This window comes from Hyla sarda, chromosome 8 (genome assembly GCF_029499605.1).
Source record: "Hyla sarda isolate aHylSar1 chromosome 8, aHylSar1.hap1, whole genome shotgun sequence".
In the NCBI taxonomy this organism is placed as follows: Eukaryota; Metazoa; Chordata; class Amphibia; order Anura; family Hylidae; genus Hyla; species Hyla sarda.
Window position 1 is genome coordinate 204936596 of NC_079196.1, and position 19313 is coordinate 204955908.

At 43.6% G+C, this 19313-nt stretch overlaps 1 long non-coding RNA gene across 1 annotated transcript in view; it reads left to right on the top strand.

Annotated features, from left to right (window-relative positions):
• The first annotated feature begins 15524 nt into the window (after window positions 1-15524).
• Window positions 15525-19313, top strand: part of LOC130284330 (uncharacterized) — a 71036-nt gene continuing 67247 nt past the window's right edge. The window contains exon 1 of the long non-coding RNA XR_008846984.1: window positions 15525-15705. This is a non-coding gene — a long non-coding RNA (uncharacterized LOC130284330). The remainder of the gene's footprint in view (window positions 15706-19313) is intronic.

Here is a 19313-nt window from a genome sequence, read left to right on the forward strand (position 1 = left end):
GGGTGCTAAACGCTGAAGGGTAAAGTGATTGACAGATATCTTTAAAGCTAGTTTTCAAAATTAGCATTGTAAGGAAAAAATATAGGGGGAGATTTATCAAAACCTGTGCAGAGGAAGAGTGGTGCAGTTGCCCATAGCAACCAATCAGATTGCTTCTTTCATTTTCCACAGGCCTCTAAAGAGGCCTGTGGAAAATGAAAGAAGCAATCTGATTGGTTGCTATGGGCAACTACACCACTCTTCCTCTGCACAGGTTTTGATAAATCTCCCCAATAATCTTTATATAAACTATAGTAGTCACACAGTGTGGAAAAAAAGGTTGGAATTGAAGCAAGTCAGATGTTTACAGATTGAGTTAGGCCAATATCCAAATTGAGCAATAGCATATATCAAAAGTTAAAAAAAAACATATGCACCAAATTACAGCCAAATATATGAAAATGTATGCATCAAAGCAAGGACTGAGTTATAAACACATATCAATAATCCAGAATTACCCAAGGAGGGTGCCTCCAGCTGTTGCAAAACTTCAACTCCCAGTTTTGCAACAGCTGGAGGCACCCTGCTTGGGAAACACCGCAATAATCAATAGTACACATCCTAGTATAGGCTACTGTGTATGTGATATACAGAAATGATCACCTTAATGTAGGAAAATATAAAAATCTCCACTCACATAGACCTTTAGTGACCTGCGGAGGTCCAGGCTCCATAACTGTATCATCACCCCAAATGTCCAGGAACATATATGCATCAGTTCTTGCTTTGAGGTATATATGTTTACATATGGCTGCAGTTTGAGGAATACATATTTTAATAGACTGAATATGGCTGTAGTTTGATGTACATATGATTTTTTTTTAATAAGTACAGCTACAGTTTCATGCATATATGTTTTAATAAATACATATAGTTTGATGTGTATATGTTTTTATTATATATATACAGCTACAGTTTCATGCATATATGTTTTAATAAATACATATAGTTTGATGTGTATATGTTTTTATTATATATATACAGCTACAGTTTCATGCATATATGTTTTAAAAAATACTTATAGTTTGATGTGTATATGTTTTTATTATATATATACAGCTACAGTTTCATGCATATATGTTTTAATAAATACATATAGTTTGATGTGTATATGTTTTTTTTTTTTATATATATACAGCTATAGTTGGATGTGTATATGTTTTTAACATATATGGCTGTTTGATGCTAATATGCTTCTAATGTTTATGGCTGTATGGTTCGGGTTTTCTAAGTTTAAATATCTTATTTGCTTTGATAATTTTTTTTCCCTACACAGCACTATATGATACTATAGTTTACATGCTAATGGAGAATTTATACCAGCATGTGGAATCGTTATATCAGTATAGAAAAAAATAAGTGTAATTACATAAATATATATATATATATATATGTATCTGTGTGTGTGTGTGTGTGTGTGTGTGTGTGTATATATATATATATATATATATATATATATACAAATATGTATACGACAAATCCAATGTGGTTAATTAACTTTAGCTCCAAAAACAGAAACCCATAGACACTACTGTACATACAACCGCAATCTTATCTTTCATCTAGAATTCACATGGCCTACTGGATGCAGACTATAAAATACAAGAGACAATGAATATTCAGGTGATTGGTGATAATTATTCATTACAATAGTAATAAGTGCTCAGAATAGGATTTTTATAATCTATGAAAAGGTTCATACACAGATTTGTAGCTCTGTAAAACCTCCTAGTGATATAGAGTTGTAATATGGCACCCCCACCAATCCATGGGGTGTAATGTACCCCTGTTGGGCTCCAACATAATATGGGACTCATTTCTGCCTAATTTCATATGTATCTGACAAATCCATCATTTCTGGGGCATGCTCCATTGGTTCCCATAATTCGGTGCCTTAAAGGAAAACGGTTACCCGTTCATCCGCACTATAATGTGATACACCAGGTTATAGTGCGGGTGAACAGGAGACCGATGCGGGGTCTGGGACTGCTATACCTACCTGCAGTCCGGAGCCTCGATCCCCCAAAGGTCCCCCTCTTTCAGTGCTAACTTGCGCTTTGAGGCGGGCCCACCGGCTGGATTTAAATATTCATAAGCACTGGTGACATGAGCACTCGTGCCTACGGAGCGCTCATGTAACCGGCGCTTATGAATATTTAAATCTAGATGCAGGGCCCGCCTCAAAGCACAAGTCAGCGCTGAAAGAGGGGGACCTTGGGGGATTGGGGCTCCAGACTGCAGGTAGGTATAGGAGTCCCAGATTTTTTCCATGCGAAAATCGTCATTAAATTTGTATAGTGCGCATGCGCGATTATATCTTTCAACTAACACTATACCCTACACTAGAACCTATCAACTAAACTAAACTACCCTAAAGGACCGTTTATCGTATCTCCCGATCGTTTCAGGGTCGGGCTCCCTGTCTCAGCCTCTCTCGATCCTTGTTGACAATTACGTTCAACCTTGGATCAAAAAATTGTAGATGTGTCTTATCGATACTAATGATTTTCTTGGTAGACTAGAAGCCATCAATAGTGAGGGAGTGACCTTTTTATGTACCCTTGATGCACAAAGTTTGTACACCAATATACCTCAAGGAGAAGGGATTCAATGTATTAGAGAATTATTGTCTCAGGATGTTAAACTAGATAATAGGAAGATTATTTTCCTCATGATACTGTTGGAGTGTGCCCTCATGAAAAATTATTTTAGTTTTTATCAAGATTTTTCAGTGGCCCTAGGATTGCTAATGACTTTATGGCCAATTTTGAAAAAACATATGTTTTCAGATCTCTCAGCCTGGAGACATCGTCCATGTGGCTTCGCTACGTGGATGATGTCTTCATGCTAAGGAGAGGTTCAGAGGAGTCATTAATGTCATTTCTGGATCAGTTAACTTGATGTCATAATACTATCAAATTTATATATAGAATTTGCTTTTTAGATGTGGAGGTAAGAAAAATGATGACAGGGTTTGAGACTATATTATTTACAAAACCAAAAGATAGAAATAGTATGCTCCATCGATGTAGTTATCACGCTCCCACAGTTTTTAAGAGACTTCCCAAAAGTCAGTTTGTAAGAGCACAACGTATTTCTAGTAATAATGGTGAATATATAAAAAATAGTAAGAAAATTGTTGAGAGATTCGTGTCAAAAGGATATAGTAAAAAATGGTGGAAAGGTGGGGACATGTTACGCCGAGCGCTCCGGGTCCCCGATCCTCCCCGGAGCGCTCCGGGTCCCCGCTCCTCCCCGCTGACCGGGTGCGCTGCGATAATGTCCCCAGCCGGGATGCGATTCGTGATGCGGGACGCGCCTGCTCGCAGGTGCGCATCCCGACCCGCTTACCAGACTCGTTCCCCGTCTGTGCTGTCCCGGCACGTGCGGCCCCGCTCCCTACCCGCTCCCTAGGGCGCGCGCGCGCGCCGGCTTTTTTGGATTTAAAGGGCCGGTGAGCCACTGATTGGCGCATGGTTTTAATTAGTGTGTTCACCTGTGCACTTCCCTATATTACCTCACTTCCCCTGCCCTTCCTTTCCGGATCTTGCTGCCATTGTGCCAGTGAAAGCGTTCCTTGTGTATCCCAAGCCAGTGTTCCAGACCTCTGCCGTTGCCCCTGACTACGATCCTTGCTGCCTGCCCTGACCTTCTGCTACGTCCGACCCTGCTCTTGTCTATCCCTTGTACCGCGCCTATCTCAGCAGTCAGAGAGGTTGAGCCGTTGCCGGTGGATACGACCTGGTTGCTACCGCCGCTGCAAGACCATCCCGCTTTACGGCAGGCTCTGGTGAAAACCAGTAGAAACTTAGAACCGGTCCACCGACACGGTCCACGCCAATCCCTCTCTGACACAGAGGATCCACCTCCATCCTGACGAATCCTGACAGGACAGAAGTGGGTAGAGAGGATTTAAGAGTAAAAACGAAAAAATGAATGTGTACTGTATGTTGGGAGATACGAGAAACGGTCCTTTATTATTCAAAATTCCAATAAAAAGAAATTGCTATCTACAGGTAAAAAATATGGATCATTGTTTCGCGATCCCCCCCATCTTTACATATAAAAAGGGTAAAACTGTGTGTGATAAACTAGTGAGAAGTGATATTACAAAAAAAGCGTAAGGATAAACAAACATTTATGGCAGACAGAAAAAATGGTACATTTTCATGTCTCTTAGAGTAATGGTATTATAAAAGGTGGTGATATTTTACATCCAACTAAGGGCCACAAAATCCCTACTAGAGGATATCACACATGTAACAGTAGTAACGTGATTTATCTCTTAAAATGCCCGTGCGGGTTTGTCTATGTAGGACAAACCACACGGATGATTAAATTAAGGGTAGGGGAACACAAGCCTGCAATAAGACGGTATTCAAACGAAGACTCTGTGGCATGTGCGGTACCTCAGTATGGAGAAACAATCGTGGCCAGACATTTTAAAGATTATGGTCATGTGGCGTCTGATCTAAGATGGCAAGTTATTGAGGAAGTAAGAAAAAACAATGATGTGGATATGAATAAAAGGAACTTGCTGAAAAGGGAAACATTTTGGATAGTAGAATTGGAATATCTGGAACCGAAAGGGTTAAATGAAAATTGTAATTTTAAAGTGTATTTGTAATGGTGGATTTTAGCATGCTAGCGAGTTCTAGATGGTTAATGAAGTATGACGATGTGCGCTAGTCCTGTAGGGTTAATTACTCACCTGAATCCAGCCGCTACCATTCTTAAACCCACTCCTCTATCGAACCATGACTAAGGGGGCGTGCCCCTGAAACGTAGCGCGGCAGGTTTGTATTTGTGTCTCTCTCCATCTGACCGAGGTATGCTTTTTCCATCTTGCATTATGAATAATGGCACTCATATGTAGTGTTGCTCACGAATATTCGCAATTCGAATATTATTCGCGAATATCGCATATTCGCGAATTCGCGAATTTCGCGAATATAGCGCTATATATTCGTAATTACGAATATTCGTTTTTTTTTTTGTTTTTTTTTTTCACAGTACACATCACAGTGATCACCCCTCTCTGCTTCCAGCTTGTGTGGTGTAAAGAAGGCTCTAATACTACTGTGTGAGACTGGCGTGCGAAAATTCGCATATGCGAAAATTCGCATATGCTACTTTTCGCATATGCGAATTTACGCGTATGCTAATTTTGTATACGCTAATATTCACGTATGTTAATTTTCGCATACGCGAATTTTCGCATATGCGAAAATAAAACGAATATAACGAATATGCGAATATTCGCGAATATATGACGAATATTCGTCCATATATTCGCGAATATTCGCGAATTCGAATATGGCCTATGCCGCTCAACACTACTCATATGTCATGTCAAGAATTGAATAAATACATGAAGGATTTATCATCTGTATAAAAGTATGGGCATTATGCTTTATTCTACCTGTCTGCAGTACTAACGCTTGATCATATGAGTCTATATATGTGTGAATTGGGTCCGTAGAGCCCATGGATCAATAGCGTTGCCCAGAATCATTGACTTTCTAGGTGCTATATTGGTAACTATGGGGTTCTAAAAGGTGGGAGCAGTAGTGGAAAAATGGGAAGTCTGGTATGGATGGAAAAAAAAGATGATGGGAGTAGTGGTGTGAATGGTGGGTCTGGCTCTGGGTCTCGTCCGGCTGCCCCCCCCCCCCCCCCATCTCCTAGGAGCTATGCTAATGTTGCTGCCGGGGGTTTTGGGGAGTCCCCGTATCTGTCCGGCCCTGGAGGTTACTTTCAGCAGCGCCTCCTGGATGCTTGTGTAGGGGCAACAGGTCGATCCAGGTAGAGGGGAGAAGTGAGGTTGACCTGTCTTTCTGGATAGAGAGGCACAGTTTGGGGGCTTTCTGAGAGCGGAATGGGGAGGTGGTCTTGTCCCTCCCCACACCCGGGCAGGGCAATAACCGTAGGAATGTGGTCTGTCTGATTTGGAGGGGCAAGGATGCGTGCCGCCCATGTGCTAAAGTGGTTGAGCTCCTCCTTCAGATGGAATTCAGGGCAAATGACATCTTTGCCCTGATTCACCCCTACGGTTCATCCGTGTTTGACATCAGTTTCGTTCAGCCAGAGGGTCTTGAACTCTTCTTGTCAAACTACGAAGTGGCGAAGAGCAAGCCCAGCTGGCGGGATTTCGCCATAAAGGTGATTTCCTGTCAGAACTCAATCAAGAAGGTGACCGTTTTGACCCGTAACAAGTCATTTTCTTGTTATGACATCATTACCTGGCTCGGACAGTATGGAGATGTGACGGACATGCCCAAGAAAATCTTGGATGAGCATGGGATCTGGTTCGGGGCCTGGACATTTTCTGTCAAACTCAAGCGTTCCGACAGTACGATTGCCTACATTCTGTCAGCTGCCGTCCTTGGACATGATAGAATTCAGATCTTCTACCAGGGGAAACCTAAGGTCTTTCACAGGTGTGGCAGCCCCACCCATTTTAGCGCAGCCTGTACTGCGCAGGTCTGTGCTTTGTCTGGCTGCATCCTGTAGACAGATCCGGTGCCACCTGTGTGGTGTCCTTGGGCACCCTTTCAGCCATTATCCTAGCGTCTTTGCCTGTGCGGCGGCCGCTTTGGTCGCGGAGAGCTGTGAAGTTAACAGGGTTAGCGCAACAGGGTTAGTGAGGAGGAAAAAGGACCCCACTAAACTAATGCAGAAGGTAAATTGTAGGAAGAGTAGGGAGTTGGAGAGTGCCCAGGTGACGGGGTAGCTCCAGCCCCTGCTCCTGAAGCTAGCCTTGTAACCGCTAAAGCCCTGGAGGATGATGTGCTGAATGAGGAAATAAGGAGGATTTGCAGAGAGAAAGGCAATATGGTCGACCTTTCTGATCCCTCCCACTATGAAGGTTTGGATGGGAAGGGGCCCAAAAAGAAAGACAAGGGCAAAAGGAAATGGAAAAAGAAAAGGTCCCAACCCTCTGTACCATGTACTGCCGGCCAGGTCCAAAACGTAAGCCTGACTGCCCTCCCCCCTCTGATTGACCTGTCAAACTGGTAGGAAGAGCCTCTGGGGGAACTGGGTCATGTCGAGGCACCTTTCTCTGATGGCAGGGCTAGACCGGGTCCGGACAGAGACGGGGATCAAATGGATCAATCAGAGTCTAAAAAAAGACCTTAAAGTGGTCCTGCCCTCTCATCTTCTTCAGGGGATGAGGGGCTAAAAAAAGAAAGGGAAACAAAAGTAAAGGGTGTGGCCATCTAATTTAATCACCCAGTATGGCGGCACTCACCCCACTGATGCTGGCATCTATTAATTGTGCAAGCATGAAGTCTGGCTTTGTTGAAGCCAACATTTTCTTTTTACAGGAGACCAGGTTGTCAGATCTAGCCCCTCTGGTTAAAGCCAGAAGAGAGTGGAGGCGCTGTCCCTCCCCCTGGTCTTCTTTGTGGGACTGCTGGGGTTGCAGCTCAAGGGTAGGGTCACAACTTTTTGCAACTTTTTTTCTGCAGCTGATTTTGCTACCCATTGACTTCTAATAGTAGAAAAATATGCAGCAGCAAATACCCTACCCTAAAGGTCCACATACACCTGAAAGCACTTGTGTATTATGTAAAGGATGCCATCTTGCTCTCTTATGCCACCTATTGGATGTACTGTATGTATGTATAACACACATTTTTAATCTAAAATGTGTAGCTTAAAGTCTGTGTGTTATACGCCGATAAACTATTTCTGGCCCCGCATAAGTCGCTGCGGTTCAATGATTCAAAGCGGCCGCTTTAAATCATGTAACAGCAGTGGCTTCTGCTGGGCCAGAGTCCCGCTGCCCCGATTCCCTCCTCATCCCCAGCTTTCATATATACCTCTCCTGGGGGGCGCTCCTGAAGGCTCAGTGCGACGTCACTCGTCATTGCGCAGCCAACAGCGCAGGATGCCGCCTGAGCCTGCAGGAGCGTGCCCCCAGGAGAGGTAGATATGAAAGCTGGGGAGGGAATCGGGCAGGGGCGGCGGGACTCTGGCCCTGCAGAAGCTGCAGCAATTACCGCAGTGGCATTTGTAGGGCCAGAGTTTATCGGGGTCTACATGCACCCTGATTTTAAGAACCTTTTTGACCCAAATTTCTTAGGAAAAATAAGGGTGCGTGTCATATGCCGGTGCGTGGTATACCCCAATAAATACGGTATATGTCTTGTGCTTACCAGTTTTAACTCCTTACCAGTTTTAACTTGATATTATTGCCTACACTTCACATGTATGATGTGGTTGTCCAGAGAGATTGGGTGTAGTGTTTGATCACTGCACCTGGTCAGCTCATCAGGCTGCTGGTATCCAAGTTGGTTGAGATCAGTTCACATGAGTTTTAGTGCACTCAAATTATGTTTATATTGCTATTCTTATTCTAAGTACAATAAAAATTGCCATAAAGTGAAAGTAATTTCATTTTTTTTATTACAATCAAGGTGTTTTATGAAGATTGGAAGACTTTAGGCTGTGTTCACATGTTGTTTTTTTGCTGCATTTTCACACTTTTTACTGCATGCCGTCTGTTTCTGATGGGGTTTTCCAAAATCGCAGTGAAATGAGGAAAATCATGGCAAAAAGAGAACAAACGCAACAAGAAATACAAAATATATCCTCATCCCAGAGAGATAGTAGAAGTATATAGATAGAGAGGGGTAGGGAGGTGTATAACTACTATATATCCTGATCTTATAGAGATAGCAGCAGCAGTATATAGATAGAGCTGGAGGAGAGATGTATAGCTACTATATATCCTGATCCCATAGAGATAGGAGAAGTATATAGATAGAGAGGGGTAGGGAGGTGTATAACTACTATATATCCTGATCTTATAGAGATAGCAGCAGTATATAGATAGAGCTGAAGGGGAGGTGTATAGCTACTATATATCCTGATCCCATAGAGATAGCAGCAGTATACAGATAGAGCTGGAGGGGAGGTGTATAACTACTATATACCCTGATCCCATAGAGATATCAGCAGCAGTATACAGATAGAGCTAGGAGGGGTAAAAATAAAGGTGGTGTTGCATCTGCATGATATGGGGAAAAAAAAAACTTTAACGGACAGTATAAAATAGCAGCAGATATACATTTCATAGTTATGAATTTGATATCAGTATAATGGTCCATCTATTCCGCTCATTAACAATTTGTGCTTAATTTTATTGTTCTAAAAATAAGGAATAATCTTTGTTCCATGCGTATTACATGTGTCGGCACTAAGCACGTATTTTATTAAACAAAGGGAAAAAAATCTTCATATCTGAAAGGGTTCCATTATGAAATTACTGCAAACCATGATTACATTAATTACCTAATTTCCTCATTAATGAGGCATGATATGCAAATCAGCCGTGACCATTTGTCCCCGCGGGCACCATTCTGTATCTATAGCAGGGATTTTTTTGTATATTCTCTGGTAGTGCAGATCACCATGTAACATCAGTACTGAAGAATATTTTTTTAGAATTTTATTGTATTTGTCATTTATTGTATTGTAATTCCTGACTATATACATTGCCAGTCAGATATCAATTGCTTCTCGTATTAATTCATATTTCTTTTCCATAAAAGGTGATATTGTATTAATAGGTCTCACTGTAGTAGATATAGGATATTCTACTTATTGGTTATTCCAATAACCTACCCTTTAGGATGGTGTTTCCCAACCAGGGTGCCTCTATCTGTTGCAAAACTACAACCCCAAGCATGCCCGGACAGCCTTCGGCTGTCCGGGCATGCTGGGAGTTGTAGTTTTGCAACAGTTGGAGGCATCCTAGTTGGGAAACACTGCTTCAGTCAAAAGAGTAAGATAATGCTTAAAAAGGCACTACACTTCCATCAAAGTTCGCTTAAATCAATAGTAAAAGCAAATGTAAGAAACTTTGTAATATATATTTAAAATAAATTGTTTACTTAAATCTATCTTGAGATACAGTAGATCAACTTGCCGAAGGAAGTATCAGGTTACAGCTGCCCATAGAAATCTGTAGAGGGTCATTGGCTGGAGAGAGAGAGAAAGGCTTCAGCAGCTTGTAGTGAGCATTATCTTTTATCTGAGTTCAGTTTACACTGCTCTGTACTGCTCTATAATGTTCTCCATGTTGCTGATGCTTTTCAAGGTGTGCTTTAAAGATACAGATTTTTTTTTTATTGATTTTTTTTGTGTATGAAGTATATGAGTGACATCATAACAGTTAGTCTCAGCCTACCAACTCAGAAACAACTGATGTCCAAAAATAGTGCTAGTACTCATGTGCCCACTTATCCTGGCATGGCATGATTAAGAACATATTTGTTCGAAACGCGCCGGTGGACGTGGGTTTTTAACTCACTAGAGCACTTTTTTGTTATGTGTGTTTTCCTTTCATCAATTTTTGTTTATATGATATGAATTAAAGTTACCTATTTTTAACAATTTTTTGGTGGAGCTGGAACCCGTCTTTTCGTATTGGAATGTGTCACCAATGCTGGGTAGCGGCAATGCCAACATAGGTACCGGTGCTGGGTCCTGGCAGCGCCAATAAACTATGCTGTGTCTCGAACCTAGTTACACAAATACGAGAGCGTTTTCCTCAAAGTTTAAAGGGGTACTCTGCTCCTAGACATCTGATCTCCTATCTGATTGCAGGAGGTTGCCGCTACCCCAAAACCCACCACCCCCCTACCCCTCCCACCCCTGCGATCTTTGGTGCCGCACCCAAGTCTTTCGGTGCACAGAGCAAAGACTGCTAGGTGCCGGATGGCTGGCGACCACTTGGCAACCACAGCTTCCTTCCATTCATGTCTATGGAGGGAGGCATGGCAGCTATGTTCCGAGCGCAACGGCGTTCAGAACATAGATAGGGGATAAGATGTTTTGTGGCGGAGTACCCCTTTAAAGTGTCAGGATGTATTTGTATTTTATTTATTCTCTTCTCTGATTTATTTGCTGCATAGGTATTGTATGCCGATGCCGGTTGTATATACATTGAGAATGTACTGACAGAAAACATAAATTTTTGGAAGAGAAAGCCGGATCAATGGCTAAATGTCTCGGTTGTTTGTGATGCTTCATTAAATATTCTGAATGTCATGGCAGTATTCCCGAGTCCACCACACAAATCACACGTCGGAGGAGAATCTGTATTGTAAAACTACTGTGAAATCAGCAATTGATAATGCTGCGTGTGCTGGAATTAACTTTACTTTTCACTTCTTCTATGTGTGTAGTATTCTAAGCTTTTCAATATATATCGTGTTTAAGAATAAATATTAAAATTGCTGGACTAGGATCGTAACAGGTGGTAAAACTCCTGGTGTAAGATGCAATATATAGGACTCCCCTTTACTCACTCTTTTGGAGGCAGTCTGTGACACAACATTCGTAAAGGAAGCCCTAGAATGAAAAATATTGCTATGGAGGGGTGCATGACAGGGGGAGGAAAAGCTAGGTAGTAAGGGGTTAATGAGAGAGCGTGAGGAAAGGGGGTGGGAGGAGCTAGGAGGGGTTAAAAGGAGGTGAAGGAGAGGGGAGGGGTCACATCGGTACCTCAGGACGTGAGAAGAAGTTATCGCCCACCCGTCCTTGTTTATACAGTGGTCCCTCAACATATGATGGTAATCCGATCCAAATGAACCACCGTTTGTTGAAACCATCATATGTTGAGGGATCCGTGCAATGTAAAGAATAGGAAGTTGTACTCACCTGTCCCCGCCGCTCCGGACCGTCACCGCCGCCCTGGATGTTGCGCTCCATCGCTGTTGCCGCGTCCCCGTGGTGTCCCTGCCACTTCGGAACGTCTCTGCTGCCCGGGTACGTCGCTCTGACGTCTCCGTCATCACGTCACTAAGCACACCGTTCCTATTGGATGATGGGACGGCGTGTGCGACGACATGATGACGACGTTGGAGAGCACTGGCGATGGAGGGGATCCCAAAGAGGACGCTTCGGAGCCCCGGGGACAGGTAGGAGACCATCACCGGAGCACACGGGGCACCCTAAACGGTTATCCGGTGGCAGCTGAAGCAGTCAGCGCTGCCGGATAGCCGTTTATACGATGGCCACCATAGGTCGGGGGGTCACTGTATTTTGATAGCAGCAGTTGCAAGGAAAGGTTTTCGGAGGCACAGTAAAATTTGGTAAAATGGGTGGGCTGGGGCGGTTCCCAGCCTGATGATGTTTTCTTGCGGGCATGGGCCCAAGGGAGGAGTGGGGGCCTCTAAAATGGTGCCCCTGGGTCTGGTGCCTTACGACCAGGGGTACAGTAGGAGGCCCAGAGTGGGTTAATTGATGATGGGAAGAGAGCGAGGTGCCTCCAGGGCCTTCTCCTGAGGGGGTTAGACTCAGGAAATATTCACATAATATTGGGAATGTTATAACGTTTGGATACGTTTTATACTGTATGATGTTCATACGTTTTGTTTGTTATTTATTATTGTTTGGTGAATTTGTTAATAAAATTTGGCTGCTGTGGCCTCCGTAACACCAATAAGTCTCTTTGTGTTTTTTGGGTTAATGGTATGGTAAGAGGAGTGGGTACTCCAAGGGACACATAGCTACTAGACTATCCCCTGGTCAGGGCGCATCCAGGGAAATCCTTCCTATCTTGGTAGACAGGCTGGCAATGGTGCAACCAGAGGCGCACAATAAATCATGAAGGTCCTTGTACAACTTTTCCTTTCTGGAAAATATTTTCCTCTTGAAGTCTTAAGACGATGTAAATAACTAATTTTTTTTTTTTTTTTTTTAAATGAGTTCTCGGAGAGTGAACTGGAACTAGGCTTATGGACAATGGGGGGAGATCTATCTAAACCTGTCCAGAGGAAAAGTTGCTGAGTTGCCCATAGCATACAAGTGCAATGCAGACAAACACTTTCACAATACTTCTCTATCCAGTACTTACAAGGCAAGTTATGCATCCAGCAAACCTCTTATGGGTAACATTGCTAAAAATGCTGTACCTGGCTATCACACTGCAGAGGAGTAGCATGGAACCTTGCTAAGAAGCAGAGTCTGAGGCCGGATTCACACTACGGAATACCCATTCAGAGAAATTCCGGGTGGATATTCCATGCACAGCAGATGCCAACTGATTCCGTCGGCATTAGAAATGCCCTGTTTTCCTTGACAACTATGCATTTCCGATGGATTCCGCTGAAATAATTATTTACTTTAGTGCAATTCAGAATTTGAATTTCCGTGGCGGAAATTCTGAAGGGGACACAGTGCAGCAGAATTCCATTGAAGACATTGAGGGGCTGTTGCACTCAACTTTCTGATAGGAAATGCCATAGTGTGAATGTCTCCTGGTCTTCACCCTTAAAGGGGTACTCCGCCGCCCCAGCTTTTGGAAAATTTTGTTCTGAACGGTTGGAGCGGGCAGCGGGGTCATGATGTAATGGCCACGCCCCCTCAATGCAAGTCTATGGGAGGAGGCATGATAGCTGCCCCTCCCATAGACTTTCATTAAGGGGTGTGGCATGACATCACAAGGGGCATGCTGCACAGAGATTGTTAGTGTCCCAGCAGCGGGACCCCCGTGTTCAGACATCTTATCCCCTATCCAAAAGATAGGGAATAAGATGTCTAGGGACAAGGCATCCCTTTAACCACTGCAAGGGTCTATGGACATCTGTGGCAGGGAACTTCCAGGTGGCTACCCTTAAAATGTTGACATTTGTCAGCTGTTGGTATAGATATAGCATGGTACAAAAAATAGGCAGAGGTATAGTCATATAGGAAATAGGTTCATGGAGGCATAGTTTGTTCAAATTGAGGTCACAAACACAGATCAGGAGAGGAAGCTGACCAAAGAGTAGTCAAGTAAAACTTGAGAGAGATGCATCCAAACACACCTATCCCCATGCCCCCCCCCAAACTAAAAGCTATTTTGTGTAACCAGAAAGTGGCTTGGTGAGAGCAAACACAGAAAAGGAGTTGTATTCTTTGGCCAATAACTTTTTATAGGAACAGAGACTGACAATAACCAGATCCCAGTGATTGTCAATTCTGCGACCTCCAGAGGCAAAGTCAACCTGTGTGAGAAAGAAATAGCTAGTGTTTAATTTCCCTACAGTACCCCCACAGGTCAAATAAAGTATTACACGGAAGCAATGAAAAAGTGCTGTGCAGGAGATCGTAAGGAGTCGCAGCGGTCGGACTCCAATACACCCCCCCCCCCCCCGCGCGCGCGCGCGATCAGACGCTCATCCCTTATCTTTGAATAGGAGATACACTGCAGTACCCCTTTACCTACCAGTGTTAAATCACAGTTGTGTTGGGTCCTCCAAGTTGACTCACATGTAGAGAAACAAAACATGGTCCCACATCCACAACTTTTTTGTTGTGATCACTTGGGTTAAAAATGAGGTCCACAATGGGAGACGACCATTATTTACTCAGAATTAAAGGGGTTATCCAGGAAAAAACTTTATTTTATATATCAACCGGCTCCAGAAAGTTAAACAGATATGTAAATTGCTTCTATTAAAAAATCTTAATCCTTTCCGTACTTATGAGCTTCTGAAGTTAAGGTTGTTCTTTTCTGTCTAAGTGCTCTCTGATGACACCTGTCTCGGGAACCGCCCAGTTTAGAAAAGGTTTACTATGGAGATTTGCTTCTAAACTGGGCGGTTCCCGATACACGTGTCATCAGAGAGCACTTAGACAGAAAAGAACAACCTTAAAGGGGTACTCCGGTGAAAACCTTTTTTCTTTTAAATTAACTGGTGGCAGAAAGTTAAACATATTTGTAAATTACTTCTATTAAAAAAATCTTAATCCTTCCTGTACTTATCAGCTGCTGAATACTACAGAGGAAATTCTTTTTTTTTTTTTGAATGCTCTCTGATGACATCACGAGCACAGTTCTCTCTGCTGACGTTATTATAATAATAATAACGCTTTATTTATTTTTGTCCTTAGTGGGATTTAAACCCAAGTCCCCAGCACTGCAAGGCAGCAGTGCTAACCACTGAGCCACCATGCTGCCCTTAGCATATATCTCCTATGCATCTGCTATGCATCTGTATGCATGGTTGCTAAAATGGACAGAGATGTCAACAGAGAGCACTGTGCTCGTGATGTCATCAGTGTTCCAAAAAGAAAGGAATTTCCTCTGTAGCATTCAGCAGCTAATAAGTACTGAAAGGATTAAGATTTTTTAATAGAAGTCATTTACAAATCTGTTTAACTTTCTGGAGCCAGTTGATATATACAAAAAAGTTTTTTCCTGGATAATCCCTTTAACTCTTTAAATTGATCATTAATATGGTCCTGACCCCTGTCTTATGGGTGGTGTCCTCTAAGCACCTGCAGATTCTGAACTCTTCGATGCACTAACAGTGACAAAGCATCTTAGAAAATGGCATTCAAATAGTGGTAACCCATTGAGCGACTGGTATGAAATTCTGGGAAGTCTATAATGCTATCATTCTTCTGATGCTCACAAGGACAAATGCAGTATGCAGAACAACACAGCAATCAATCTTTTTTTTTTCAACTTTCTCCAGATTTCTCTACGGCATCCAACAAACGATTTAACCAGCGAGCAGACTTCCATTAAGATTCCACATGAAAAAATGCCTTTCCCGGTGATAAATTAATTACTGTTTTGGACAAATACGTACAGCTCAACCCAAGGGTTTAGCCTTCGTCTAAGCTGCGAGCCGCATTGTAAGCTTGTCGATGAACAGAGAAGTGAGTTTAATATTTTATCTTCCTTCCGCCTGAGCCTTCTTGCCTTTGTCTCGGCAGGAGATTGGCTACTATCACACAATCCTGTCTGTGAGGGGGTCATAAACAGGCAGAATTATCCAATGGTTACCAAAGTCATGCTGTGGATTATTGCTATTAAAACAATAAGCAGAACCAAATTTCTGCAGTTACAAAGGCATGTAAAAACAGCGGTGTCTCGCAGAGGCCCGGGGGCTGTTTTTTATGACTTTACAAAACTTAAAGAAGCAAAAGAAGGTAAAAATAAAATAAAAAAGAAAGTAAAAAAGAAAAAGTGCAGCTTGTCAGGACACTTTGAGCAGAGGCTGGAAGATGGATGAAAGTGCCTTTTCTTTATATTTCTTGTCCAGTGCAGTTAAACCCGCGGGGGGCACAATGCCGAAGCTGCGTTGACAAGCAGAGAAGGCTGACATTTATAGCAAGTTCTGTTCAGACTTAATATTGAACTCTGTCCCTTTTTATTAGTACTGTAGTGGCTTGACTAATCAGACCTTTGTCTATTAGTTTGAAGGGGTATTTAAGGAAAAAAACTTTTTTTTTTTTTTTTTCATATCAACTGCCTCCAGGAAGTTAAACAGATTTGTTTAACTTCTATTAAAAAACCTTAATCCTTTTAGTAGTTATTAGCTGCTGGATTTGAGTTGTTCTTTTTTGTCTAACCACAGTGCTCTCTGCTGACACTTCTGCTTGTCTCAGGAACTGTCCAGAGCATTAGAGGTTTGCTATGGGGATTTTCTCCTGCTCTGGACAGTTCCTGAGAAAGGCAGAGGTGTCAGCAGAGAGCACCGTTGTCAGACAGAAAAGAACAACTCAACTTCAGCAGCTGATAGATACTGAAAGGATTAAGATTTTTCAACAGAAGTAATTTACAAGTCTGTTTAACTTTCTGGAGCCAGTTGATATCTATATAAATAAAAAAAAGTTTTTTCCTGGAATACCCCTTTAACCTCTTATCCCCTATCCAAAGGAAAGGAGATAAGATGTCTGATAGCAGGGGCCTGGCCTCTGGAGACCACCGCGATCTCGGCTGCAGCACCCCAGACACCCAGTTCATGGAGCGAACTTTGCTCCATGCCGGATGACTGACGATGCGGGGCGGAGGCTCGAGACATCACAGTCACGCCTTGCTCGTGACATCACGGCCTCGCCCCCTCAATGCTGTCATTCCCCCTCCCATAAACTTTCATTGAGGGGGCGTGGCCGCGAAGTCACGAGCGGGGTGTAACCGTGACATCAGGAGCCTCTGGCACTCCGGTGCTGCACCCGGGATAAGATGTTTAGGGGTGTCTAGGGCACCCGCAGTAATTGTACACTTCTTTGTGCACATAACCGCATGGTGCGGAGCGGCTATGAAGCTAGCACAGAAGACTCACCCACTGATCACACTGATGTATGGCTTTAACCCTATCATTATTTAGGCATCTACAGGGAAAATGGAGGTGCTGTTGGGTTCGGAGGAAGGGGGGGGGGAGTCATTAGACCCCTGCTGTGTGATTGTGGGGATCTGATGAGTTCAAATGGATGCTAGAGGTCTCTTAACCTTCTCCAGCAGAATGGATCTACAATCTTCTTGTATGGTCTGCTAGGCAGGCTGTACAAGAAAATTGCAGATATCTCTACTTATTACTATGCTTAGCCATACTCTGCTACCTTACTCCCATGCCACTGCCAGTCCAACAGCAGTCCCCATTGCTTTTAGCTGCATTCTGGTTCCTGTGATGTGTTGTTCCTGAAGAGACTCCCCACTTCCTGTTTGCCTGTCTTGCCTGTGACCTACTGAACAGGCATTTCCTCCAGGGAAACAGGTCACAGGAACCAGCCGAGAAAAGTGGAAACTATGAACCATTCATATTAAGCCATATGAAAAGTGTTGCTGACGAAAAAAGAGTCGGTTGCTGCCGTAAAACTTGGCTTTTATTAAATGGGTTTTTAGCTACAACCTGTTAATAAAAGCTAAGTTTTACGGCTCCTTATATTTTTCTCTTTCGTTTGCTATCTGAAAGGTGGTGGTATCATGGCATATATGTGGTCTCATTTCATACACGTATACTTTATTTAACCATTGGGGGTGGTCCGGATAGGTGAAAGTTTATTGAAAGAGCTTGGGTAATCATACAGTCGTCATTACATTTCATACAATAAATTACAATCATACATAGCATGACAGTTCAATATACAGCACAGGTGCCCTATGCTATACACTATACCACATGCTGCACGAACAGTCTGCTCCATCACTCCTTATCGAAAAACAAAGTAAAAGAAAAAATGCATTTCAATCTGTGATCTGGGAAGGGTGTGGGGTCTATGGGGGTAGGGAGGGGCGAATCACAGGGCCAATCTGCTCAGCAATCATGTGGGGAGGTGGGGAAGTAGAGGGGTTTTAGTCCTCTTCTTCATCGACGTCCGGACTGTCCAAGATGGAATAGTCTCTAAGCAGTCTATGGCTGAACCTGCGACAGTCCCGGACTGGCATGTCTTCCCTGTTGAAGATGAGGCGGTTCCTGGCAGACCATATAGCGTCCTTAAAACAGTTCATAAGGCGCCAGTTCTCGACCTCGTGAAATCCCAGGAAAAAGTCCAAAAAGAGTCTCTAAGTTCAAGTTCCAGGGCGTTCAATAGACCTTGCGCAAAGGGGCACTGCCAAAAGACGTGCACAGATGTTGCCAGCACATAGGGGCGATGGGTGAGTACCTGGTTCTGCTAAGGCCATGGGCATGCATGAATGACCTGCGAGACAGACCTCCCTGAATGGCTATCCACGACAATTCCTTGTGTCCATTGGTAAGTCTTGCAGAGGCCACATTGTCCCATACAGTCTCTACAGTGGCCTTGCAGCCCTGGAATGAGCTCCAGCAAGTCCTTAGCTCTGATGAGCTTGTACACATTCTTAGGCTTCCAGAGGTTGGGATTGAGTCCCTCCAGTTGATGTTCCCTTATGAACCTGACCACATCCCCATAGAACAAGGGAGTGTCCCACTTGTCCCAGCCGAGCCTCTTCCAGAGGGGTAGGAGAAACAGGTGAGACATGGACCTGCCCGCGGAGCCTTTCTTTTCGACCAGAGTCCTCTGCACGCTGACACATGCAAAAGAGGACCCCAGCAGAGTGGGTATATCAGGGATGCCCTTCCCACCCATGCTGGGCTCCTTGTACATCAAAATCCGCATAACTCTGTTCATTTTGCCCCAGAAAGTTGAAGTGAAACACAGTCTGGGTGATGGCCCTGCAAATGGTGGTATGGGGGGCCAGGCAAAACTTCACTCCGCAGGACAAGTGTTTTATCCTCAATAGAGAGGTGTCTGGTACTACAAAGTGCGATCTTTGAGTCCATTTTAGTCAGTCAGTCTTGCCAGGACTTGCGGGCCATGCCTTCCTTGCCGAACCAGACTCCGATGATATTGATGAAGTCTGGTTTAACTGTGAAGGGAAAGGGGGCAGAAGAAGCCAGGTGCCAGTTCCAGAAGAGCATAGCCTCTGACTTCCCGCAGTTGATCTTTGTCCACGAAGCTCTGCTGAAGTCCTCGCAGGTCTGGACGAGTGCAGTCACCGAACGCCGATCAGTGCAGAAGAC